At 40.3% G+C, this 25,644-nt stretch overlaps 1 pseudogene; it reads left to right on the top strand.

Moving 5' to 3' along the window:
- The first annotated feature begins 6,848 nt into the window (after positions 1-6,848).
- On the top strand, positions 6,849-23,941 carry LOC148107657 (non-selective voltage-gated ion channel VDAC3 pseudogene; annotated as a pseudogene).
- Positions 23,942-25,644: the final 1,703 nt, after the last annotated feature.

The following is a 25,644-nucleotide window of genomic DNA, read 5'->3' as shown; positions in this document are numbered from 1 at the left end:
TATTTGAAAGACCACGAAAGCAAGAGAGATCACGGAGGGAGAGGGAGAAGCAGACTTGCTGCTGAGTATAGACCCTGATGTGGGGCTTGATCCCAGGACCCTGAGATTGAGACTCTAGACTCTAGTGGAAGGCAGATGCTTAACTGACTGAGCCACCCAGGCGCCCCAAGGAGGTCCCTTTTTATTTAAAAGTCTTTGGGGGCTCCTGGGTGGCAGAGTTGGTTAAGCTTCCGACCGGGGTTCAGCTCAGGTCGTGATCTCAGGGTCATGAGATCAAGCCCTGCCTCAGGCTCCATGCTCTGCGTGGAGTCTGCTTAAGACTCTCTTTCCCTCTCCCTCTGCTCCTCCCCACTTCGAACAAATAAATCTAAATAAATAAACAAACAAACAAACATACCTAAAAGGTATGTTTCTAGACATTACCTGCAAAGTGAGAAAAATGGAGAGGAAGCATGTAAGTGGGTGGAGAAAATGCTTAACAACAATGAGAAATTTGGTCTAAATTCTCCCCAGACCATGGGAAGTTTATTTATTAATGTACACATTTGTTCATCAAATAGACATCTATCAAGCACTTGTGTGGCAAAGCTCCCAGTCAAGCTGACTGTCCAGGATTTGGTAGGGGGACTAGAATGTGTCTCGGTTCTGTTCTAGGTGGGCACATAACCCCCAATGCCCTCTTCAATTAATTTGTTCACAAATGTAAACTAATTTCACATTCTGGCTGTTTCAGTGTTACATAGATAGAACCTGTCCTCCACATGTTGGGGTGTCCTGGGGCTTAGTCCTGGGGCCTCTTCTCTTCTTTCTGTGTGTTCTTTCCCAAGGTGATCTCACACAGTCTCTTGGCTTCAAATACTGTCAGTGTAGGATGACTCCAAGCAGGTCTCTCCAGTCCCTACGTTTCCCCTGAGTTCCAGAACCAAATCTGCAACTGCCTATTTGACAACCCCCCTTGGACATCGAAGGCACTTCCCAGATCTCTCTGCGGGCAGTGGCCCAGGTCCTCCGCTACACTCCACCTGGCCAGCCCTGCTGTCACCGGGGCTGACCTGTGCTGATGCCCATGCTCTGCACAGGGAGGGGGGAGGGGGAGGGGGAGGAGGAGGAGGAGGAGTCCACCTTCCTCCGCTGTTCAGGTTGCCAAGTTGCTTATTGACTGTAGTTACTTCTGCTCCCTCTTCCTTTGACCCTGAGCTTGAAGTTCTGCCAGAAGTTCTCCTTGTCAGCAAAGCTACCTTCTCCTACATGTGTTTTGGATTAGGATTTCCTCCATTAATAGGATCCCATCTGCTTTTTATCATTTGTGAATTTTCTCAAAGTTGGAAGCTTTCTGGTTGTGCTTCTCATTTTTTTAATACCTCTTTTTAATTCATTCTTTTGATGTTTTAAGGTCTTTTTTTTCCTGGATGTTTTAGGTGGGAGGTAGAAGCTTGCACTCAACTTTCTGTCTTGATTCAATGTCTATTCTTTCTTACAGATTCAGTGTTATACTGAATATAAGCCAATTTAATAGCTCAGTTATTTTTCCGAATCATCATTGTGTGCTCTGGGGCTGTGATACCTTCAGGGGCTGTTGGAAGGTATAGCACTGCTTTACCCAATCACTAAGTGACCCCCAAATGATTGCTGAAGAAGTAGAAAACAGTTAGAGGTCTCAGGGTTATTGTTTCTTTTCACTATGAAGTGTGGCTTCTCACTTCTTTCAATGTGTCTTGCTATTATAATTGGTAGTCTTATGTTTATACAGTTACTTTTCCTTTAGACAAAAAAAAAAAAAAAAAAAAGCATGTGTGTTATAGAAACTTTTTCTTCTTAACCCTCCCTTAAGGGGAGATGATTATTTCTCTTTTTGTAATTACATTGTATAAGAAAAAGTTTCTCAGATTACTTCTTTTTAAATATGTGATGTTTTACTGTAATTGTACTTTTTTAAAAAACCTTGGAACAAAATAAATGTGGTTTGTTTAAGCTGGACCCTGCATTTGAAGAATGCACTACATAATTTAGTTCTCAATTTGTTCTATTATCTTCAGGGTATGGGAGGGAATAAAAACTTACAGCAGGGCTATGTTAATATCCTCGACTCTTATAATATCTTCCTCTACCGCATTAGCTAGGCAAGAGGGTTGTGATGATTAATTTTATGTGTTAACTTGGCCGGGCTATGATGTCCAGATATTTGGTCAAACATTAATCTTGGTGTTTCTTTTCCTTTTTTTTTTTTTTTAAGATGTTATGTATTTGTCAAAGAGAGAGAGACAGAGAGAGAGCATGAGCAGAGAGGGGGCAGAGGAAGAGGGAGAAGCAGGCTCCCCGCTGAGCAAGGAGCCTGATGCGGGACTCGATCCCAGGACCCTGGGATCATGACCTGAGCTGAAGGCAGACCCTTCACTGACTGAGCCACCCAGGTGTCCCTATCTGGATGTTTCTTTGAAGGTGTTTTTGGACGAGATTTACAAATGAATCAGTGAGTAAAGCAGATTGACCTCCATAAGGTGGGTGGACCTCATCCAATCAGTTAAAGGTCTTAATAGAATTAAGACTGATCTCCCCAGAGCAAGGGTTCTGCCAGCAGATGGTCTTTGGACCTGAAGTGCAGCATCATCGATTCCTGAGTCTCAAGGCTGCGGCCCCATCCCGCAGATTTTGGACTTCCCACCCTCCATAATTATGTGCTCCGATTCCTTAAAAGAAATCTCTTTATATATATAAATATAAACATAATAGCAAGTAAAAAAATATATAAAACATATAAATTTGTAGAAATATCTGTAAATATATTACATATATCATATATTAAATATATTTTACGTATATGTACTTAACTCTAAATGGACTTAGCGTCCTTGCATATTTTCACACGGAAGGGTAGATGTTACAGAAATCAGAGTCAAAACTATACATATCCATGTATCTGCTTTGAGAAATAGAGATCAAAGACCCTTTTGTGGGGGCACCTGGGGGGCTTAGTTAAATGTCTGCCTTCGGCTCAGGTCATGATCCCGCAGTCCTGGGATCAAGTCCTACATCAGTGGGCTCCCTGCTCGGTGGGGAGTCTGCTTCTCCCTCTCCCTCTGCTGCTCCCCTCTGCTGATGCGCTCTCTCTCTCTTTCAAATAAATAAATAAATAAAATCTTTAAAAGCAAAAAAGAGACCCTTTTGTGGATCTACTTTCTCATTACTGCCTTTGTAGACACCCCTGGACTATGAACTCTATTTGTCTACTACCGACCATGATGGCAGCCTGGCTTCTAGTCCACTGGGCATTTCCTGAATGTTGGATCCAGTTCAACTACCCGAAGCACTATGTGCAGCTATGACTTCATACCTTTGCTACATTCCTAGAGTTTGCACTTGACACCATCTAGCAGTCTTCCTGGACTTCTAGTTCCTGGATTGTACCTTCATGTCCAGGTAAGTAACGTTCACTCATTTCCTCATTAACCAGACTCTTGGTCTCAGCCTCCGGGTGTTCTTCTCTGCTTCCCACCATAACGAGTACCGCGGATCTCGACCTGGTTTTTCCTAATCTTCTCGACGACCTGACAAACTGGCAAGTGTCTTTTGTTTTCATTGCTAATGTAGTTCATATGTTTTCATGTCCTATTCTATAATGTAAAGTTGGCCTCGATAGGAAGGACAGAATTTTACAAATAGGAAGACTTTTTAAAACATTCAATGCTCAGTATGTCATCACAAGCTAATGTGATCCTCGGGGACGATTATTGAGGCCTGATGATTCTAATAAAATAAATGATCAAATAAAATGACCGAGCAGTACTTAAGCTGTTAATAATGGAGAACTAGATATGCAATTCTACTTGAATCAGTCAGGGTGAGGTCAGGAGATACGCATCACAGCAGTTGGTTTAACAGACAGAATTTAATGTAAAGTGTTATTAACTAGGTAACTAGAGTAGGTTTCTATTACCGCTATTAACAAATTACTTCAGGGGCACCTGGGTGGCTCAGCCATTAAGTGTCTGCCTTTGGCTTGGGTCATGATCCCAGGGTTCTGGGATGAGCCCCATATTAGGCTCCCTGCTCGGCGGGAAGCCTGCTTCTCCCTCTCACACTCCCCTTGCTTGTGTTCCCTCTCTCACTGTCTCTCTCTGTCAAATAAGTAAATAAAATCTTTAAAAAAAAAAAAAACCAAAAAAACCAAAAAACAAATTACTTCACATTAAGTGAAGTGCTTGAGACAGCACAAATTTGTTACCTTATAGTTCTGGAGGTCAGAAATCCAAAATCATTTTCATTGGGCTAAAATCAAGGTGTCAGCTGAATTGTGTTCCTTTTGGAGGATCCAGCATATTTATGCCTGCCTGCCTCTTCCTGCTTCCAGAGACCACCTGCATTTCTTGTCTCAGTGGCCTTCCAATCACTGCAACCTCTGCGTCCATTGTCACACCCACTTTTCTTTTCTTTTCTTTTCTTTTTTTATGATTTTTTATTATATTATGTTAGTCACCATACAGTACACCCCCGGTTTCCGATGTAAGGCTCGATGATTCATTAGTTACGTATAACACCCAGTGCATCATGCAATACGTGCCCTCCTTACTACCCATCACCGGTCTATCCCATTCCCCCACCCCTCTCCCCTCTGAGGCCCCCAGTTTGTTTCTCATAGTCCATAGTCTCTCATGTTTCATTCCCCCTTCTGATTACCCCCCCTTTCTTTATCCCTTTCTTCCCCTACTGATCATCCTAGTTCTTATGTTCCATAGATGAGAGAAATCATATGATAGTTGTCTTTCTCTGCTTGACTTATTTCACTTAGCATTATCTCCTCCAGTGCCGTCCATGTTGCAGCAAATGTTGAGAATTCGTTCTTTCTGATAGCTGAGTAATATTCCATTGTATATATGGACCACAACTTCTTAATCCAGTCATCTGTTGAAGGGCATCTCGGCTCCTTCCACGATTTAGCTATTGTGGACATTGCTGCTATGAACATTGGGGTGCATATGGCCCTTCCCTTCACTACGTCTGTATCTTTGGGGTAAACACCCAGTAGTGCAATGGCTGGATCATAGGGTAGCTCAATTTTTAACTTTTTAAGGGACCTCCACACCGTTTTCCAGAGTGGCTGTACCAACTTGCATTCCCACCAACAATGTAGGAGGGATCCCCTTTCTCCACATCCTCTCCAACAATTGTTGTCTCTTGCCTTGTCTACTTTTGCCATTCTAACTGGCGTAAGGTGGTATCTCAGTGTGGTTTTGATTTGAATTTCCCTGATGGCTAATGATTTTGAACATTTTTTTCATGTGTCTGTTAGCCATTTGTATGTCTTCATTGGAAAAGTGTCTGTTCATATCTTCTGCCCATTTTTTAATTTATTTGTTTCTCGTGTATTGAGTTTGAGAAGTTCTTTGTAGATCTTGGATACCAGTCCTTTATCTGTAGTGTTATTTGCAAATATATTCTCCCATTCCATGGGCTACCTCTTAGTTTTTTTGACTGTTTCCTTGGCTGTGCAGAAGCTTTTTATCTTGATGAAGTCCCATAAATTCATTTTATCTTTTGTTTCTCTTGCCTTTGGGGATGTGTCATGAAAAAGGTTGCTTTGGCCGATGTCGTAGAGGTTGCTGCCTATGTTCTCCTCTAGAATTTTGATGGATTCCTGTCTCACATCGAGGTCTTTCATCCATTTGGAGTTTATTTTTGTGTATCACACCCACTTTTCTGACTCAGACCCCCTGCCTCCCTCTCGTAAGGACCCTTGTGATGACACTGGGCCCATGCAGATAATCCAGGATAATCTTCCCATCTCAGGATCCTTACCTGCTAAATTCCTTTGGCCATGTGAGGTAACATATTCATAGGCTGTGGATGTCTTGAGGGGGACCATTATTCTACCCATCAAAGTAAGCGACAAGGCACAAATAGAACACTAAGGTATCACGTTTTATAGACTGAATTAGCAACTACAGGATGCAGTGAGCCCCGCTAGGGTTCCAACAAAGGGAAGATGTTGGCATGTTGGAAATTTAGAAGCTTAAAGAAAAGGCCCACAAAGCAGAAACCTACAGCTCTGAGGACAAGACACCAGCTGCTAGTGGTGGCCTCTCTGAGGGGACAATGAGGCAGGGGCTCCAAAGGTTAGGAGGACTGCAAACCGCTCCCTCTGGAACAAAGTGAAACTTCAGGGGGGACGAAGCAGGGCTTCTGGTGCTGACCTGCACAGGAAGCTACAGGAAGGAGAAGGTCCCTTTCCTTCCTCCTGCCTCCTAGTCTTCCTCCAGTGCTCTTCCCTGGCACTCCAAGAGGGAGCCAGCTGGCACAAGAAAATTGTGGGTAGAGTCCCAGCCCCAGTGTTACAGAGCAGAGCACAGGAGGTAAGTCAGAGCTTGAGAGATGATAGTTTTACAAGTGGCACATGACTCAATGTGATGAAAAGCAAAAAGCATAAATCCAGCAATTGTTTTGATTCTGTATCCTTGAGGCAAGGGCTTTTTGCTCAGTTCATTGGTTTTTTCATATGTTGTAGCTTCCGGTCGCTTTAAAACACGTGTATGGAAACCATATAGTGTTTTCAGAGACACTCTAGATAATGCAATGATTACCACACTTTTTAGATGGATGGACTCTTGGGTTATTTTGTTTTGTAACACTCCACGTGATCTCTTTAAATCCCTTCTGGTATATATTTATTTTGTAATTAAAGCAAATTAAAGCAATTAATTTCTTTGGGGCACCTGGGTGTGGCTTAGTCAGTTCAGCATCTGCCTTCAGCTCAGGTCACGATCCCAGGGTCCATGGATCAAGTCCACAGGTCCCTGCTCAGTGGGGAACCTGCTTCCCCCTCTCCCTCTGCAGTTCCCTCTGCTTGGGCTCTCTCTCTCTCTCAAATAAGTTCTTTAAAAAAAAAGCTATTATTTCATTTGTTTGAGGATTGCATACTGTTCTTCAAAACAACTGAAGAAAACTTAGGATAACTCAAAAACGAGAATTTCTGAGGCAGTACAGTGGATGGTTTCATCAAACCTTTTCATAACAGCAGGTGAAAAGAAATCCATAGAGGAAACATCCTGAGTCAGAAGTTCAGGTTAAGAGAAATATATCCTATTCTGAGAGTGTGATCTTTTCATTTTTACTCATATTCTGACCTTATATTTTGATGGCTTGTGTGAAGTCTTTCTGGACCCAGTTTTCAGTTTTTGAACACCAGATCTGTGTTCAGCATTACTATTTATGTTCCCTAATATACTCTCCGTATTATCACGTTGTTCTTCAGTTACAAAAGCAAGGCTAAAAGAGCTGAACGTTCTCATGTCCCTCTAGCGTTATATGCTCCATGATGACTTCTAGAATGTACCAAGGTTGAGCACCTGTAGTGCTGTACTTGGTGCTCTCTTTCATTCTCGAGTAAACTAATCATGAAGCTCTTAGGTCCTAGCCTTGGTTGGCTAGTTCGGGTTTCAACCTCATTCAGTACACTTTTCTTGTCCTAATAAACAAGAAATGACTTCAAGCTAAAATATTTGTTGAACTGCTTCTCATCCTTCATCCTCAATAATTCTGTTTCCTTTCCTCTCCTGCATTTATAGATGCAGCTTTTGACTTGGAACAGTGGCACTAACTTGCTACACTCTAGAAGTTGTACTTTCCTTTAAAGTCATTGCTTAACCACTTCACTGGAATCCTTTTGTAAGCAGATTTTTAAGAAAAAGAAGCCAATATAGGAAAAACAAAACATACCAGGAATTTATTCCAAAAGCATTGTTCGGGATCAACTGGGTCTGTGTAGGTTCCTCCTAGTCCCATACACATTTGACATTTCCATCTGTTCAATAAAGACTACGTTCCAAGCGCTAATCCTAAAAAACTGATGATAAAGTCCTAAAGTAACAAAAATTCTTGGAATATATGACATGCATTGTAACCATTGAGGCAGAAAATAATAGATTAACTCTGGAAAATGGATTTTTCAACTAGAATTGATATTTGAAGGAGTTTTCTGTTTAAGGAATTTTATTTCCTTAATTTCTATTTTACCACCACTTCGTTTTCTATTATTTTTGTTGGTGATAAAACTTCTTTGAAGATTTCTTTCTTTTTTCAAATGCTACTATGCTTTTGTTTTATTAATACTAGTTTGCTCTTAGTTTGGCTTTTATTCCCCAACCTTAACAGCAACCATAGAGTTATCCTCATTTTTATATTTTAAATCTCTACTCTTCTCAAATCATCTTATCAATTCATTTTTGAATGGCAATTGTTTTGTCCCTAATAATTGATTGACCATTTGCATCTTATAATCTTGTTTTATTACCTAAGTAACTGCAATATATATCATTTATTTTTCCCTCTCTCAATTTCTTCTATATTCTCACTAATAATTGAAAATTGGGGTTTATATAACAAATTTCGTTACATTTCCCAGGCAAATGTACCAAAGTAAGGAGGTGATTAGTCATAGGGTAGAAAATACAGGAGATAAAATATATAGAAGATAGTTTATAGAAGATAACAGAGGTATTGAAGATTACTGGGAGACTATAGGTATGTTTCACTTGTACTGTTTATGTTCTTCATAGGTATGTTCATACGCACATGATTTCTAATGTTTTGTAGCCTGCCTTTTTCTTCACTCTGATTCCTTTCATTTATACTTAAAGATTTTTGTCTGGGAGTTCCCCTTCTGATTGTGGGTAATCTAAGTAATTCAGATTAATGCTTTTGCTAAGAACTAGAAGAGCTGAACAATTATATTTTAAAAATGTTTGAAGGCATCAGGGAATTAAGTCAGTGAAGAATCAGGGAGCCAAGATCTTAGAAAAGAAGGAAACACAGGGAGATGGCATTGCATTCGGGTCTCTGGAGCTTCCAGAAGAGGTGGACGAGAAGCTGAGAAGTTCAACAGAGGGTGACAAATTCATGAAGTTAAGGAGAAAAACCTGGAGTCAGAGACTACCAAAGAGGGGGATCCAAGTACCCCTCTAAGCTTCGGATAAGCTACACAGCTGCACCTGGGGACTAGCTGTGAGCTATAAATAATCGCAAAGGAACTAAAGCAGCTTCAAGTAATCCCAAGCCTTGATTGAACTCAGGTTATCTGGGATAGCTTGAACCCTTACCTATTAACAAGAAGAAAAACATAAATCCTCTCTACTGAAAGAGACTATCATCCTAAACTTCAATTTTTCTCTACAGTTTTTCATATCCAGTATCCAATATTTGTTTTAAAATAGTCAAGACTATGAAGAGACAAGTTACTGTGATAGATAACCAAGGTGGGAAACACGACAAAAACAGACTTACAGGCATCCAGATAATCGGACACGGGCCTAACTGTACCTAATACGTTTACAGAAATAAAAGACATAATTGAGAATTTTGGCAGAAAAATGGAAATTATTTTAAAAATGAAACTTCCAGAACAGAAAAATTTGATAATGGGTTTAACAGCTGGAGAGAGAATTAGAGAACTGAAAGATCAGAAATAAATATCCAAAATAAAAGCACAGAGAAACAAAGGAATAATAAATGCAGAAAAGGACTAAGAAACATAAAAGATACAGTGAGGGGCGCCTGGGTGGCACAGCGGTTAAGCGTCTGCCTTTGGCTCAGGGCGTGATCCCGGCGTTCTGGGATCGAGCCCCACATCAGGCTCCTCCGCTATGAGCCTGCTTCTTCCTCTCCCACTCCCCCTGCTTGTGTTCCCTCTCTCGCTGGCTGTCTCTATCTCTGTCGAATAAATAAATAAAATCTTTAAAAAAAAAAGACACAGTGAAAACTTTTCTGTTATGCATAATTGCTCTCCAGAAGAAGAAGAAAGAAGAGAATTGGACAGTATTGGTATTTTCCAAAATAACAATTGAGAATTTTCTAAAATGGATGGATGATATCAAACTACAGATTCAAGAAGCACTATAGAACCGAGAAGGGAGCTATAAAAACACACCTAAGCACACCACAGTACAAATGCTGTAAATGAAGGGGGGAAAAGGTCTTAAAAGTAGCTTATGAAAGAAGAAAATTACCTTCAAAGTAGAACTATAAGACTGACAGCTTATTTTCCAATAGAAATAATAAAAGCCAAAATGGCCTTCAAAAATGTGACATTCGGACAAACAAAAAGAGAATTCATCATCAACAGAGCTACACTAATGATAAGAGTGAAAGATGTTCTTCAAGCAGAAGGAAAATGATTCCAGATAGCATCTCAGAGATGCAAAAAAGAATGAAGAGAAAAATAAAAGATACACAGAAAGGGAAATATAAATAAATATTGATGATTGCAATCATGGTAACAGAATTTAATGGGGTTGAAATATATAAAAATCTAAATACATGGCAAAACCACTTTGGAAAACAATTTGGTAGTTTCTTATAAAAAATTAAATGTATACTTCTATGTGACCTAGCAATTCCAATATCCATCAAATGATGAATGTATAAACAAATTGTGGACTATTAACAATAGAATATCATTCATGTATACATAATACTGAATTAGTGCTATCTGGAAGAGCTTGAATGAATCTCAAAACATGATGATCTTAAAGAAGTCAAACACAAAAGACTACAAAACAAACCTATAATAACAAAAATCAGGTCAGTAATTGCCTGAGCATGTGATGACTTTTCAGGGTGAAGTAAATGTTCTATATCATGATGGTTACACGGGTGTAAACATTTGTCAGAGCTCATCAAACCGTATGCTTAAAACAGGAACATTTTATGGAGCGTCAATTCCATCTTAATAAAGTTAATTAAATGGACAAACATATGGAAAAAATAGTATCTAAGTTGGGTAAGAAGGTATATACAGTTAAAGTGCTGCAAGGTCCTAGCACTGTCCAGGAAGAGATAAAATTTGTACTTGATGTTAATTTTTTCAAAAAGAGTGTATGTAATAATATCTAGGGTAACTACTAAAGGAATAGTAAAATAATGTATTAATACCAAAATAAATGGGAAAATGAAATAACAGAAACAATCGATTTACTTATTTTTTTTAATGATTTTTTATTATATTATGTTAGTCACCATACAGTACATCCCCGGTTTCCAATGTAAAGCTCGATGATTCATTAGTTGTGTATAACACCCAGTGCACCATGCAATACGTGCCCTCCTTACTACCCATCACCGGCCTACCCATTCCCCCACCCCCCTCCCCTCTGAGGTCCTCAGTTTGAGAAACAAGCGATTTAAAAGTAAGAAAAAAAAGAATCGGTGGGACAACTGAAAGCAAATGGTAAGATGGTAGATCTGGATTAAGAAAACAACTATACGCTGCTTACAAGAAACACATCACAAAGATAAGGACACAGAAATGTTGAAAGTAAGGGAATAAGAAAGAGATGTACCATGTAAACATTAACCAAAAAAAGCAAGGGTTATTATATTAATATCAGAAAAAGTGGACTTTTAGGAAAAAAATAATTGGTAGAGATAGACTATTTTGTAATAGTTTAACTTACCAGAAATATATAATGATTCTAAGACTGCATGCACTTAATAAAATAGCCTCAAAATGTGTAAGGCAAAAATCAACGTAACTACAGGAGGAAATAGATAAATCTACAATCATAGTGTGAAATTTCACATACCTTTTTCATTAAAGAGACCAAAAAAACATAGATTTGAACTTCACAATGAACAAATCTGACCTAATTGATATATAAAGAATATTTCGCCTAACGCTATAGATTTCATTTTTAAAATTATACTTAGAATATTTATAAAAATTACCACATGCCAGGTTTAAATCAAATCTCAATAAAAAACAAAGAATTGAAATCATACAGTTTGTTGTCTGTCAGTAGTGGAATCACATTAGAAATAAATTATTAAAAGATCATTTGAAGATCCCTCCAGGTATGGAAATTAAGAATTATCCTTTAAGGGGCGCCTGGGTGTCTCAGTTGGTTAAGCAACCGACTCTTGATTTCAGTTCAGGTCATGATCTCAGGGTCATGAGTTCAAGCCTCACATTGGGCTCTGCACTGGGCATAGAGCCTGCTTAAGATTCTCTCTCTCCCTCTCTCTCTGCCCCTAGCCCCCATGCTTGCTTTCTCTCTAACTAAAAGGGGAAAAAAAGAAAAGAAAGAATTATCCTTTAAATAACCCATAAACCAATGAAGAAATAACAATGGAAATTAGAAAACATTTTACTGGAATGATAATGAAAATATTGCAAAGCATATCAGCTGCAGCTAAAGCCGTACTTAGAGAAAAATTTATACCCTTACAACACATACAACAGGAAAGAAGAAGACCTGAAAAGGCAGTGATCTAAGCACCTGCCTCAATAAGTTGGGAAAATATCAAACTCAAAGTGGAAGAGAGGGAACCATAAAGACAAGAGAACTGAATGGCAATATAAAATAAATATAGAATAGAGAAGCTCAACAAAACTGGAAGTTGGTTCTTTGAAAAGACTAATAAAGTCCTAATTCCCTAGGGAGATGAAGGGAGGAAAAAAAAAAGATAAAAATAACCCATGTCAAGAATGGAAGAGGGGACACTGTTATGGATCCTACAAGTATTTAAAATATTATGAGGATATTAAAACCAATCCTACTTGAATAACTAGAATTTTTTTTTTTTTTTTTTAACCAATGGACAATTTTCTAGAAAAGCACAGTTTAACTAAATGGACACAAGAAAATCTCTACAATCCTGTAACAATGAAAGAAATGGAGTGCATAATTTTAAAATTTCCATTAAAAAAAAACAAATCCAGATGACTTCACTGATGAGTTTTACCAAATATTTGAGAAAAAAATAATGCCAATTGTACATAAACTTTTCCAGAGAATAGAAAAAGTGAGACGCTTTCCATTTTGTCTTCTGAGGCCAGTGTTACCTTGATACCAAAACCTGGCAAGAACATTATAAAGAAGGAAAATAATAAGCCAGTGTAACATGATGTTTTACATAAATGTAAAAAAAAACAATCAAACCAACTATTAGCAAAACAAATCCAGCAATGTCTGGTGAATACAGTGTGACCAAAATGGCCTATTCCAGAAGGCAAGAATGGTTTAACATTTGGGTTGCCCTAGCAAAATGGAGATAGGCCCTCTGGCTGGAGATACGTGTAACATGCTGACTTTGAGCTAGAAATGGTTGCCAAGGATGTCTTCAACAGAGGATTTGGGTTTGGTATTGTCAGTAGATCTGAGAACCCAATCTTGTAGCGGAGTGGAATTTTTTACTTCTGGTCATGCTTACACAGATATAGGGAAAGCGTCAAGACACCCTAGAGACCAAATATAAGACCTATAACTAGGGACTTATTTTCAACCAAAAATGAAAGAGACAGCACCCTCGGGGCAGAAATATCTTTGTAGAATAAGTTTGTTGAAGGGTTGAAACTGACTCCTGATACCCTATTTGTGCTGAACACAGGAAAGAAGAGTGGGAAACTGAAGTCCCCTATAAATAAGATTGTTTCTGTCTTGACAGCAGTGCCGATATAGATTTTTCTGGACCGGCCATTTATGAGTGGGCTGTATTAGCCTTTGAAGGTTGGCTTGCTGGCTCTCAGATGAGTTTTGACAGAGCCAAATCCAAACAGTCACAGAATAATTTTGCTCTGGGTTACGAGGCTGCTGAGGTCCAGCTGCACCCTCAAGTAAATGATGACACTGAGCTTGGAGGTTGTATCTACGAGGGGGTTAAAATGAGAAGATTGAAACACCAGTGAGCCTTGCTCGCACAGGTGCCACTAGCGCCTGTTTTGATGTGGCTGCTAACTACACACTGGCTTGTAGTTCTCCTTTATCTGCTAGAGCAGATTGGACTAGGTTATACTCCAACCCTTCAACCAGGAGTCAGACTGGCCCCATCAGCTTTAACTGATGGAAAGAACATCAGTGCAGGAGGTCAAAAGTTTGGGGTGGGGTTGGAACTAAGAAGCTTCATGTGGTTTTGAGTAAAGCATCAGTTTTGTCCCTGGAGGTGAAAAGAAATGAACCCACGGTGTTTTGGCCTTAAAATTCTTCTGTGCGATTTCAGAAGTGTGAACTTTTTACTCTTCCAAAAAATGGTAACGTTTCCCACACTGAAGTCTGCAGACTGAAAGTCCGTCCTAAGGTGGGCGCCTTAAGGCATGCCTGGAAGTTGTCGTGTTTGCGGTGCATTTCAGTCCGGCGCTGCAGTGTTGGTTTACATGCGTGCCTCAGTGACAGTGTAGCGTCCTGTGACAAAGGAAATGACCCAGTCCTCCAGTTTGTACTCACGTCTTGCATGTGCCACGCCACTTTTTCAAGACCTTTAGAAATATAATGGTCTCTGTGCTGTAATGGAATCTTTGGTTTTACAGCAGAGTAAAATAAAATAAACCCACCACGGGGACGCCTGGGTGGCTCAGTTGGCTAAGCATCTGCCTTCGGCTCAGGTCATGATCCAGGGTCCTGGGATGGAGCCCAGCGTCGGGCTCCCTGCTGAGTGGGGAGCCTGCTTCTCCCTCTGCCCCTCCCCCTGCTTGTGCTCCCTCTCCCTCTCTTTCTCAAATAAATAAATAAAATCTTAACAAAAAAATGAATCCATCATGTTTGGAACAAAGAAAGAAAGAATGGTTTAACGTTTGAAAAAAAAAGTGAAATTCGTCACATTAACAGAATGAAGGGGAAAACATCACTTTCTAGAGAAATGCCTAAAAAGAACTTGCCAAAAATTCAATATATATCCATGATCAGAACTTCCGGCAAATATAATTAAAACTGCTTGAATCTAATAAAATGCACCTATAAATAATCTTACACAAGCATGATTAAATGTTAAAAGCGTTCCCTCTGGAACTGAGAATGAGACAAAAATGTCCTAGCCAATTTGATAAGCAAGATAAAGAAAACAAGTATAAGAATAGAAACACAAGGATAAAAACCTCTCCTATTCATAATTTGGTGATGTACCTAGACCATCCAAAAGAATCTACACATAAATTATTATTATTTTTAAAGATTTTATTTATTTATTCGACAGAGAGAGAGACAGCCAGTGAGAGAGGGAACACAAGCAGGGGGAGTGGGAGAGGAAGAAGCAGGCTCACAGCAGAGGAGCCTGATGTGGGGCTCGATCCCATAACGCCGGGACCACGCCCTGAGCCAAAGGCAGATGCTCAACCGCTGTGCCACCCAGGTGCCCCTACACATAAATTATTAAATTTAATTAGTGATTTAGTTAGCCAAGTTATTGGATACCAATATACAAAAATCAATTGTATCCTTCTAACAACAAGCAAAAAATTAAGTTTTTTATTTTTATTTATTATTGATTGTTTTATTATTGAGGCATAATTAACATGTTAATTTCAAGTGTGCAGTGTAATGATTTCATATTTGTATATACACTGCAAAGAGATCACTGCAATAAGTCAAGTTACCATCAGTCACCATACAGTTATTTTTTTTCTTGTGATGTAAACTTTTAAGCTTTACTCTCTTAGCAACTTCCAATTATACAATATGTTATTAATTATAGTCACTATGCTGTACATTACATCCCATGACTTACTTATTTTATAACTGGAAGTTTGTACCTTTTGACCCCCCTTCACCCATTTTGCCCACCCAACTCCCCCTGTCTTCCAGCAACCAACATCTGTTCTCTGTACTTAGGAGCTTGGCTTTTTTGTTTGTTTTATTTTGTTTTGTTTTGATTTTTTTGTTTGTTTTAGATTCCACATGTAAGAGAAACTATATGGTATTTGTCTTTATCTGACTTATTTCACCTAGCATAATGTCTTCAAGGTCCATCCACAATGTTGCAAATGGTAAAATCTTGTTCTTATTTATGGCTGAGTGATAGTCCATTCTATATGTATCTACCACATCTTTCTTCTTTATTCATCCATCAATAAGTACTTAAGTTGTCTCCATATCTTGGCTATTGTAAATAATGCTGCAATGAACATGGGGGTGGAGATATCTTTTGGAGCTAGTGTTTTTGTTTTTGTTTTTGGATAAATACCCAGAAGTGGAATTCCTGGATCACGTGGTAGTTCTACTCTTGACTTTTTGAGGAACCTCGAAACTGGGTCCATAGTGGCTGCACCAGTTAACGTTCCCACCACCAGTGCATGAGGTCTTTCCCTTTCCTCCACATGTTAGCCAACACCTGTTATTTCTTGCCTTTTTGATGATAGCCATTCTAACAGGTGTGAGGTGATACCTCATTGTGATTTTGATTGGCATTTCCCTGATGATTAGGGTTGTTGAACATTTTTTCATGTGTCTGTTGGCCATCTGGGTGTCTTCTTTGGAAAAATGTCTATTTGGTTCTTCTGCCCATTTTTAAATCAGATTGTTGTTTTGCTATTTTAATGGAATGAATTGAGTTTTAAGAGTTCTTTATATATTTGGGATACTAACCCCTTATCAGATATGACTTGCAAATATCTTGTCCCATTAAGTAGGTTGTCTTTTCATTTTGTTGAAGATCTCCTTTGCTGTGCAGAAACTTTTTAGTTTGATGTAGTTCCACTTGTTGATTTTTTATTTTGGAAATTAAAAAAAAAAATCATCACCAAGACAGATGTCAAAGAACTTAGTGGCTATGCTTTCTTTAAGGAGTTTTATGGTTTCAGGTCTTACATTCAAGTCTTTCATCCATTTTGAATTTATTTTTGTAGATAGTGTAAGATGGGGGTCCAAATTCAATCATTTGCATGTAGCTGTCCAATTTTTCCAAGACCATTTATTGAAGACACTCTTTTTTCCCCCTACTATATAGTCTCTTCTTCTTTATCATAGACTAATTGACGGGAAGTCTTAAGACACAAAGTATTACTGTAAGGGAAAAGATGGATAAATATGGCTACATTAAGAATTTGTTGCTCAAAAGACTAAACTTTATGTAAATGATATTCTTCCCTGAATAGCTTCCTCCCAACAGAAAATGATGCTTGTAAGAGTCATCCATACTTTTTTAGATGCTTTATGGGTTTTTTTTTTTTTTTTTACTTTTTAATTTGTTTTTTTTTTAATGTGTTTGTTCGTTTGTTTGTTTTTTACCCTAGGGTCTACCAGATGCTTTATGTTTTGTATATGGTCTGAGATAGGGGCCAAGTTTCATTTATAGAAAATGGGCAAAACCCAGTCCATTGGTTTAAACATCAAGCAAGTGGTTATCATTGGGGAGGACTGAAGGGAGAATGATGGGGAGGGGAAGCCAAGAGGGCTCTGTGTTGCTGGGCATGTTCCATTTCTTATCCTGGAGGTGATCACATGAGTGTGATTACTTGGGGTAATTCACTGAGCCATGTGATGATTTGTTCACTTTTCTGTATTTGTGTTATATTCAATAAAAAATGAAAGAAAGTGTATCTTCCTTTCCCTTAGAGATACAGACTAGTGATAAATGCATCGGTTCCTTTGCTTCTGAATTGTCCCCAGGTTGTTCCCTTTTGCCAGCTGCCATCTCACCATGACCTTTAAAATTTTTTATTGGTCATATAATGCATGCCCCCTATGTTGCTAGATTCAGTTACATATATTGTCACATTGATTCTTCACAACAACTCTGTGAATTGGATGTCATTGCAGCTGAGGCTTGGAGCGATTAAGTGATCTATCGAAGTCGAATAGCTCACAAACAGCAAGCCGCAAAGCCAGGATTAGATTCTGGTGTGTTTGCTGCATTCTACTGTGCTTTTAAAACCCAAAGATTAAAAATAGAAAATTCTAACACTTACCAATTCACTTGGGGACCTCACTGATGCTATAAAAAATGCTATAAAAAAGGTACATCTAAATAAAATGAAAAATAAATATTTTTTTTCTATGTACCTGGTATAAATTAACAGCATTTGTCAAGTTTGTGAAGCTTTTTAAAAGTGAATGTGGGGGGGTGGGGGGTGTGCATCCGGGTGGCTAAGTCAGTTGAGTTTTGCTCAGGTCATGATCCTGGAGTCCCAGGATCGAGCCCTGCATCGGGCTCCTGCTCAGCGAGGAGTCTGCTTCTCCCTCTGCCCCTCACCCTGCTCATGCTCTCTCTCTCTTTCGCTCTCTCTCGCTCTCTCAAATAAAAAAAATCTTAAAAAAAAAAAGTGGATGTAGGGGGAAAGCATAGATTTATAGTCAGCTCAAATCCCAGATTGGCTACTTAACACTTATGTTTCCTTGAAAAGTTCCTTAAGCTACTTGAGGCTGGATTTTCTCATCTGCAAAAAAACAAATAATAACACCTATTTGGTGGTAAGCCAAGGGAACTGTGTAGAAATCATTTGGGAATGCAGGTAAACCACAGCTGGCGTGCTAGCCTGAGAAACTGAGAAGAGTCAGCTTGACCCAGGTTGTAGCAGAGGGCGGAGCTTAGTTAAGTACTCAGTACATTATAAATGCAGGTAGAGTCTAACTTATCAGAGCCCCATATCATCATCTTACAGCTAACTGGCCCCCACTCCCCACCCTCCACCTGTTCCCTCACCTTTCATCCTGCCTGCCCCACCCCCATTGCTACACACTCCTCCACTGCCCATGTCATGGGAGCTGCTGTGAGGAACGTAGACATACTAGAGACTGTCTGAGTGAAGTCCAGTAACCCACCAAATGCAACTTCAGTCAACGAGATACCATTTTCATCAATCAAATTAGCAAAGACATTTCATATGGTAACACTCAGCACTGAAAGGGTAAGATAAACTTTCTCACGCACAATTGGAAGACCCATGTGCCTTTCTGGAAAACCATATGAGAAGCAAATTGGAAAGAAAACATCACTGGAAGTTTAGATCACATAATTGTCACCTTCCAGAAATCTATTACTGGGAGACAGTAATATGCATCACACACTCGGACAGAGCTTTATGTCCAAGGATGTTGCAACCTTACTTACCACGGCAAAAGTCTGAGGAAACCTAATGTTCAAACAGAATGATTAGAGCATCTCCTGTGCACTCGTGCAGAAATTGTCAGTCAGATAGAATGTGCCCCCCCAAATAAAATAATAAAATGGATAACTGTATATGATAATTATAACTATATTTATCATATGGTTGTAATATTTATGAATATATATAATATATTGAATATATATAATATATTGAATATATATAACATATATATAACAAGAAATATATAACACAAATAGAGAATGCTCACGAGTGAGAAATTATAAAGTGAAAAAAAGGAGTTGCAAAACTGTAAATACTGGAAAAACCCAAATGTCCATCAATAGATGAATGGATAAACAAAATGCAGACTATACATACAATGGAATAGTATTCAGGCTTAACATGCTCCAGCATGGACGAGCATTGAAAATATTATTATGCTAGATGAAATAAACCAGAAGCGAAGGGACAAATACTGGAAGATTCCATCTATATGAGGTACCTAGAATGTGTCAATGCAGAGAGACAGAAAGCAAAAAGAGGCTATCAGGGACTGGGGGAGGGAGGAGCGGGGAGTTAGTATTTAATGGGGACAGAGTTTCAGTCTGGGATGATGAAAAAGTTTTGGAAATGGACAGCGGTGATGGTTGTACAAATTGTGAATGTACTTCTTGCCACTGAAATGTATACTTGAAGGTGGTTAAAATCATAAATTTTATGTTATGTGTGTTTTATCACATTAAGAATGCACAGAAAAAAAATTATATGTACAAGTTTACCCAAAAAAGTATGCTTTGAAGTATTGGATAATGTCTAATTAGATATTAAGATGTAATCTCTGTATACTGATTGATTCATTTTAAAAATATGGATTGAGTCATACCAAAAAAAAGGGGTTGTATTGGGCACCTACTATGTGCCACTTACTCTTCTGGGATCTGGGGGATACAGGTTGGTAAACAGGATAAATGACCCCTCACTCTTAGTGCAAAGGATAACAGATACTGAGATTATAAGGAATTTTCTGTTTTGATCCTTTCTGTATTTTCTGAATCCTTCTCAGTGAGTATGCTATATTTTTTAAAGAGTTTATTCATTTATTTGCACACTCGAGCGCGCGTGCATGTGCACGTGCGCACGAGGGGGGGCACTAGCAAGGGGGAGGGGCAGAGGGAGAAGCAGGCTCCCCGCTGATCAGGGAGCCAGATGCAGGACTTGATCCCAGGACCCCAGGATCATGGGCTGAGCAGAGGGTAGATGCTTAACAGACTGAGCCACCCAGGTGCCCCAAGTATGCTATTTTTATATTTGGGAAAAAACATAAGTGGAAGGAGGGAAGCAATTACGAAAAGCAATACTGGCTCGAGATGGGGCTTTCTCCCTTGGTGTAAACTCATCCGCTGTCATCCTAGAGAGGAGCAGGTCTGGTGATGCTGGGCGAGGAGGTGGGGCGGGGTGCAAAACTGAAAGAATGAGACCTGTAGTTCCTGCTCGGTCAACCATCCTGCTCTTCTGCTTGTTATGTGTTGGGCTTTCTGGCTTCTAGAAGCACCTGGACTGCAGTGACCCTGTAATCCTGCTCACTCTCGTCCATCACCGTCATAGTTTACATCAGTGTTCATAAGACCAAGAGCTCCGCTTTTCTGGTGTCGGGATTTTCTGCCTTTAAAAGCAGTCCTGCAGTAAGTTATGAATAATTGTCTTGTCCCTCTGTCTACTTCCAATAGGACGTTACGCGTTTTCTAGAGACTCACCAAGCTGATCTGAAAATTTCGGGCAGAGGTTAGTAGACTTTCAGGCTCTGCATAGCTCCACCAAGACACGGTTGCTAATTTTTGGCTCATCTTACAACAGAGCAAAACTGAGAATAATTTCAGGGCTTTGCAATGTAAAAAAGTCCCCAGTGGCCTCATTTCCACACACCCTCTCCGCCCCCAAGTAACTGACCCTAAGTTTTTGTTCATTCTTGTATGATCTTGACCAGAATTAGGGGAGGGAGCCTGACCTGGGCAAGTGGAGTCTGAGTTTCTTCATCATGCACAGAAACCCCCCTCCACCCCTGCTTTGTGCAGAGACAGTAGGGATCCTATGAGTGAGAGAGAGAGAGAGACGCCCCCTTCCCTGTCCCCGCCGCACCATCCCATTCTTGGCTGAAGCCCTCCTGTAATTCTGTTACGTCTGACCCAAGAATCTATTTTAGGCAGGGATTCCCACACTGTGTCAGAAACCTCTCCTCATCAAAATAGACTTTAGAGGTGTGCAAACGTCTGGTTTTAGCCTGTGAGTCTTCTGAAGGCTGATACCGTGTTTCCTTCCAGCTGTTCAGTGAAGGTTTAATTTCTCGGTATATGACGGACGCATGAATAAAACCAGCTTTGAAGGCTTCCTTTTCATCTTATTCCCTAGACAACTTTCACTCTTTGTTTCCCCCACAAAAACTGATACTTTTCTTCTCCAGTTCAATTCTTTTCCTCTCCCTCTCCCCCAAATCTCCAGCTCTCAGTTCTTCCCATGGAAAATTCTTCTCTACTCTCTGTTGCTACTTGTTCATGATCTAGTAGCTTCATCTAGGAGAGAAAGACTGTGTGGTTTGGTGGTTCAAAATCACAGGCTGCCTGAGTTCAAATTCGGATTCTACCACTTTTGGTGACTTCTGTGTGCGCCTCAGTGATGTCATCCATCATTCGAGGCTAATAATAGAAACTATTGTTGGGGGTGGTGATACATGTACCGTACCGCACAGGGAACCTGGCAATGGAAGGATTGAATACACGTTTATTGTTAGTGCTGTTACCTAAATGGGTATAGGCTGTTAGGTAGGCAGTTCTTTCTTCACGGCCTTTGTCCAGCCCCAGACTTGATCAGATGAGGAGAAAATGGATAATTGACTTGTGAGGGGAAACCTAGGAGAATGGGTTTTTGCCCCAGAGGAATGGTGCCTGGGAAGGGTAGTGGCACCACCCACCCAGCACCTTCCAGCTCCGAGAGCTCTTCCCTGAGCCTCAGCCCCTCTGCCACTCCAGCAGTGGACCACCGGCAAAGAGTGAATTTCAGGCCATCACCAGCTTGCTGAGGTTCTGTGTCCCTACTTATCAGCTATGTTATTTCTCCCTCTAAAAGGAAGAAGCTACAACCTAGAGAGGACAGAAAATTTGCCCAGTGTCAAACAAACTACTAAGTGACAACACTGAGTTGTGATTCTAAGGTCTTTAGAGGACCAGTCTAGGACCTTTGGGACACACAGAGCTGCTGGGTCGGTTCTTCATTTCTACTTAATCTTCCCTGTTTCTGGGGCCCTTGCTTCCAAATCCCTCCCAGCTTCCTAATCCTCTCACACCCCCAGCCCCAGAGCCAGCCCCAAAGGCCACAGACCCAACCACATAAGGGACCACATAAGGGTCTCCACCCTCCTCACACACCTAGTGCGGCCTGAGAATAAGCCACCAGCCCAGACCCAGTCCTGTGGTCTGGCCACAATATCTGGGCTCAGGTGACTCCTGAGGGACCTTGCTGTCTGTCAGACCTGGTGGCTTCCAGAAGCACTTCCCATAGTCCCCAACCCTCTCCTTGCCCGCATTCATCTCTAGCTGGGTACTCCCTCCTCGGGCCTCATCTGTTTCGCTCTCTAGTCTCTAGGCCACAGGGAGGCCAGCCTTATTCTGAATTCCGGTTCAGTTGTTGGTGGCCTTGGCACCCAGCCTGGCCCCATCTCAGGGACTTGAATTGAGGCATTGTGTCATTTCCTGCTGTAAACAGATTCCAGAGAGCAGTTTTTTGTCCTCTTATTTTCTGAACACTTGAAGGCTGCTTGCATCCCCCAGCTCCTGGCCTCACCCACCCAATTATAGACTCTTTCTTTACCCACTGCTGCAGCAACGAGGGTCCTCCTTCTTTCTTACTCCTCATCATCCATTTTGTCAAAGGACCTATGATATTTGCATCCAAATAGCCTCAATTTGAACACAACCACAGGTTTGCGCCTGTGTCCTTTTGGAGTGGGATTAGACTATCCACCCCTCTGGGACATTGGGCAAATCATTTTCCTGCTCTAAGGAAATTTCCTTCCAGTTAAAATGGGCATTAAATTAATGACCTCTTTCTGCTATGAAACCCTGAATTTAGAGCTGAGGACTCTGTGGGGGAGAAAGCATGGCTCTTGGACTAACTCTTAAGTAGATCTATCCATCTTCCAGGAGAAGAGTCTGAAATTTTCCCCCACCACAGATAAAGAGCTCTAGTCTATTTCCAGCTCCTATCCCTCATACTATTGCCTCAGAATGACCTTTGCTATCTCTATAAGCTGTATCATACTGGTCAGGTGTTTTTACCTTCAAATCTACCTTTGACACTTCTGTAAAATTCCCTGAGCTTTGTACATTAAGTTACTTGCATGCAAATCATAATAATTTCCTTCTGTCGGAGAGTGTTTTGGAGATGTAAAGCAAGAAAAATTACCTTTAAAATGAAATGTCACCCTGACGCTCTTATGGAACATTTAAGTCACTGGATTTCAACTATTTCAGTGCTGTATACTTTTTGTCTCTTGATATATGCTCTAATTGTTGGCTAACTGGTTCATTTTCATAGTTCCTTTCTCATTCCTGTTTCTTAGAGTTTTACGTTTTCTTTGTTTCTTGGGGCAAAATTAGCTTCCCTCACCATAGGAAATTCACTGATTTGGGGCATCTGGGTGGCTCAGCCAGTTAAGCATCTGCCTTTGGCTTGGGTCATGATCCTGGGGTCCTGGGATTGAGTCCTGAGTCAGAATCCCAGGATCCCTGCTCAGTGGGGAGCCTGCTTCTCCTTCTCCCTCTGCTCCTCCCTCTGCTAGTACTCACTCTCTTACTCTCTCTCTCTCTCAAATAAATAAATAAATACATAAACTCTTTTTAAAAAATGAAGCTTCACTGATTTAGTAACACATGCATTCAACGAAGAAACTCTTGCAATCTTCATTTACTCAGATCCTTTTACCAAAAAGCATACAAGACCCCTCTACTTTTTGGATTTCCACAACCCAAAATATCTGTTTGAAATAGAAAGTGAAATCATCCCACATTTATATGTATGCTGATGGGCAGAAAGCTATGAATCATTACCTGGCTTTATTGTTTGCTCAACCCAACACTACATTTTTCTCTAAAGGAATTGACTCACCAAGCCTCTTTCATCCTCCTAAGAACACAGTGGAGTTAATTTCCCAATCACCGTAGCATCCGCATGAGGCCGTATAACCAGCCGTCATAAATGAACTATAGTGGAAGTGATACTGGCCCTGAGGGGCTAAAGAAGTTCTGCCCCACTTTCCCCACCTGCTGACTGGATGATACCGGAATGATCTTGAGATCCTGTGTTGACGGTAGAACTGCATGAAGGAAGCCAGGTCCCTGAATGATTGTGGGAAAGGCCACATGCCTACCTCCTGATGGGACGTGAGGTGAATCACTGGAGTTCTGGGGCTGTTTGATGCAGTTAGCAGACCTGGCTGACACATTCCTCTCCTCCTTCACGTTGGACAACTTACACACTGCAGCCTTCGGAGCAAACAGCCTTGCTACATGGCACCGTCAAAGATGGCGCTTCATGCGTGACTTAACGACACTCCTGCTGCTTAATTTGCCTTCACGCCAAGTAATGTAAGTTACATCTCCTCAGCAGAATTAGAAGCGGGTTCAAAGTCATGAACACATTCTCTCCTTTCAGCCTATCTTTGCTGCTCAGCCATGGTGGCCAGTGCCACCTGTCAAACCTCACAAACTCGTCAAGATCACTGCCCATGTTGGCAGCTTCATGACTACGGCAAAATGGCTCTCTGGTGGGTCTCAGCCTCAGAAACCAACGCAAAGCATTCATATCTAGCCCCTTCATTTCTTTCAGGTCACTCAATAAACATAATCTGGTTTCTTTCAAAATAATGCAGTTATCTAATTTCCTTCATTAGTAGCTAGTTAGGCAAAGCTCTGGCTTCCCACGACCCAATTTACTGGGTCCCTGAGCTCATTTAAGGCTTCTCCTCTTACTCTTGAGGTCAGTCACAATCTTACTTCTGTAACCTAACCTCTGGGTTTTCTGTTGAAATATATTTCCTGTTTTTCCTGTTATTAAAAAAAAAAAAAAGAATGTCTTGGATCCTCTTTCGCTATTTCCAAGCTACTGATCCTCACTCTTATGTGTGTCTCTTTCACTATCATTCCCTAATAATGTATCTCAAGCCATTTCTTCGAAGTAAGAGTTTAGTAGTATAGAGATCTACTTTTCTCTTTCCCTAGACCATAGTTGTTATCAGCCAGTTTTCTGAACCACCTCTTCTAGTCCAGGCCTTATCTTATAGGATAAACTAAATGCAGACCATTGATTGCTAAATCAAATCAAACAATTTGCTCTCTTTTCTCTCATGCTTCTCCTAATGTTTAAATTTCTCCATCAATCGATTAACAAATCACTCCGGTACACTTCACCAGGACCTTTGAGATAGGAACAGAAAGAAGATAAGAACAGAAGAAATACAAGTGAGTGCACAAGTCATGTGTGGGTCTCATTTACAGGAAACCACCGGACAGTAAGATAGTATATAATACTAGTCATCTCGTATATACAAAAAGCGTATTCACAATTATAGAGGGGAGAGATCAGTGTTTGCTGGAGTAGAACAGAGTGTCATAATGGTGGGATTTAGCCTTTAAGAACTGTTAGGTTAGACCAATAGGAAGGACAAGCATTTCATATGTGGGGAAGATCATGAACAAAGGCAGAGGCAGAAATTACTCCATCGTCACAGTGGGTTCTGTTTATTATGCACCTGTTACGTGCCTCATACCATGTCACGCCCTGTATATTCATTA

This window comes from Ursus americanus, chromosome 27 (genome assembly GCF_024610735.1).
Source record: "Ursus americanus isolate L20-20 chromosome 27, mUrsAme1.1.p, whole genome shotgun sequence".
NCBI classification, from domain to species: domain Eukaryota; kingdom Metazoa; phylum Chordata; class Mammalia; order Carnivora; family Ursidae; genus Ursus; species Ursus americanus.
This window is presented reverse-complemented; position numbering and strand designations above follow the sequence as displayed.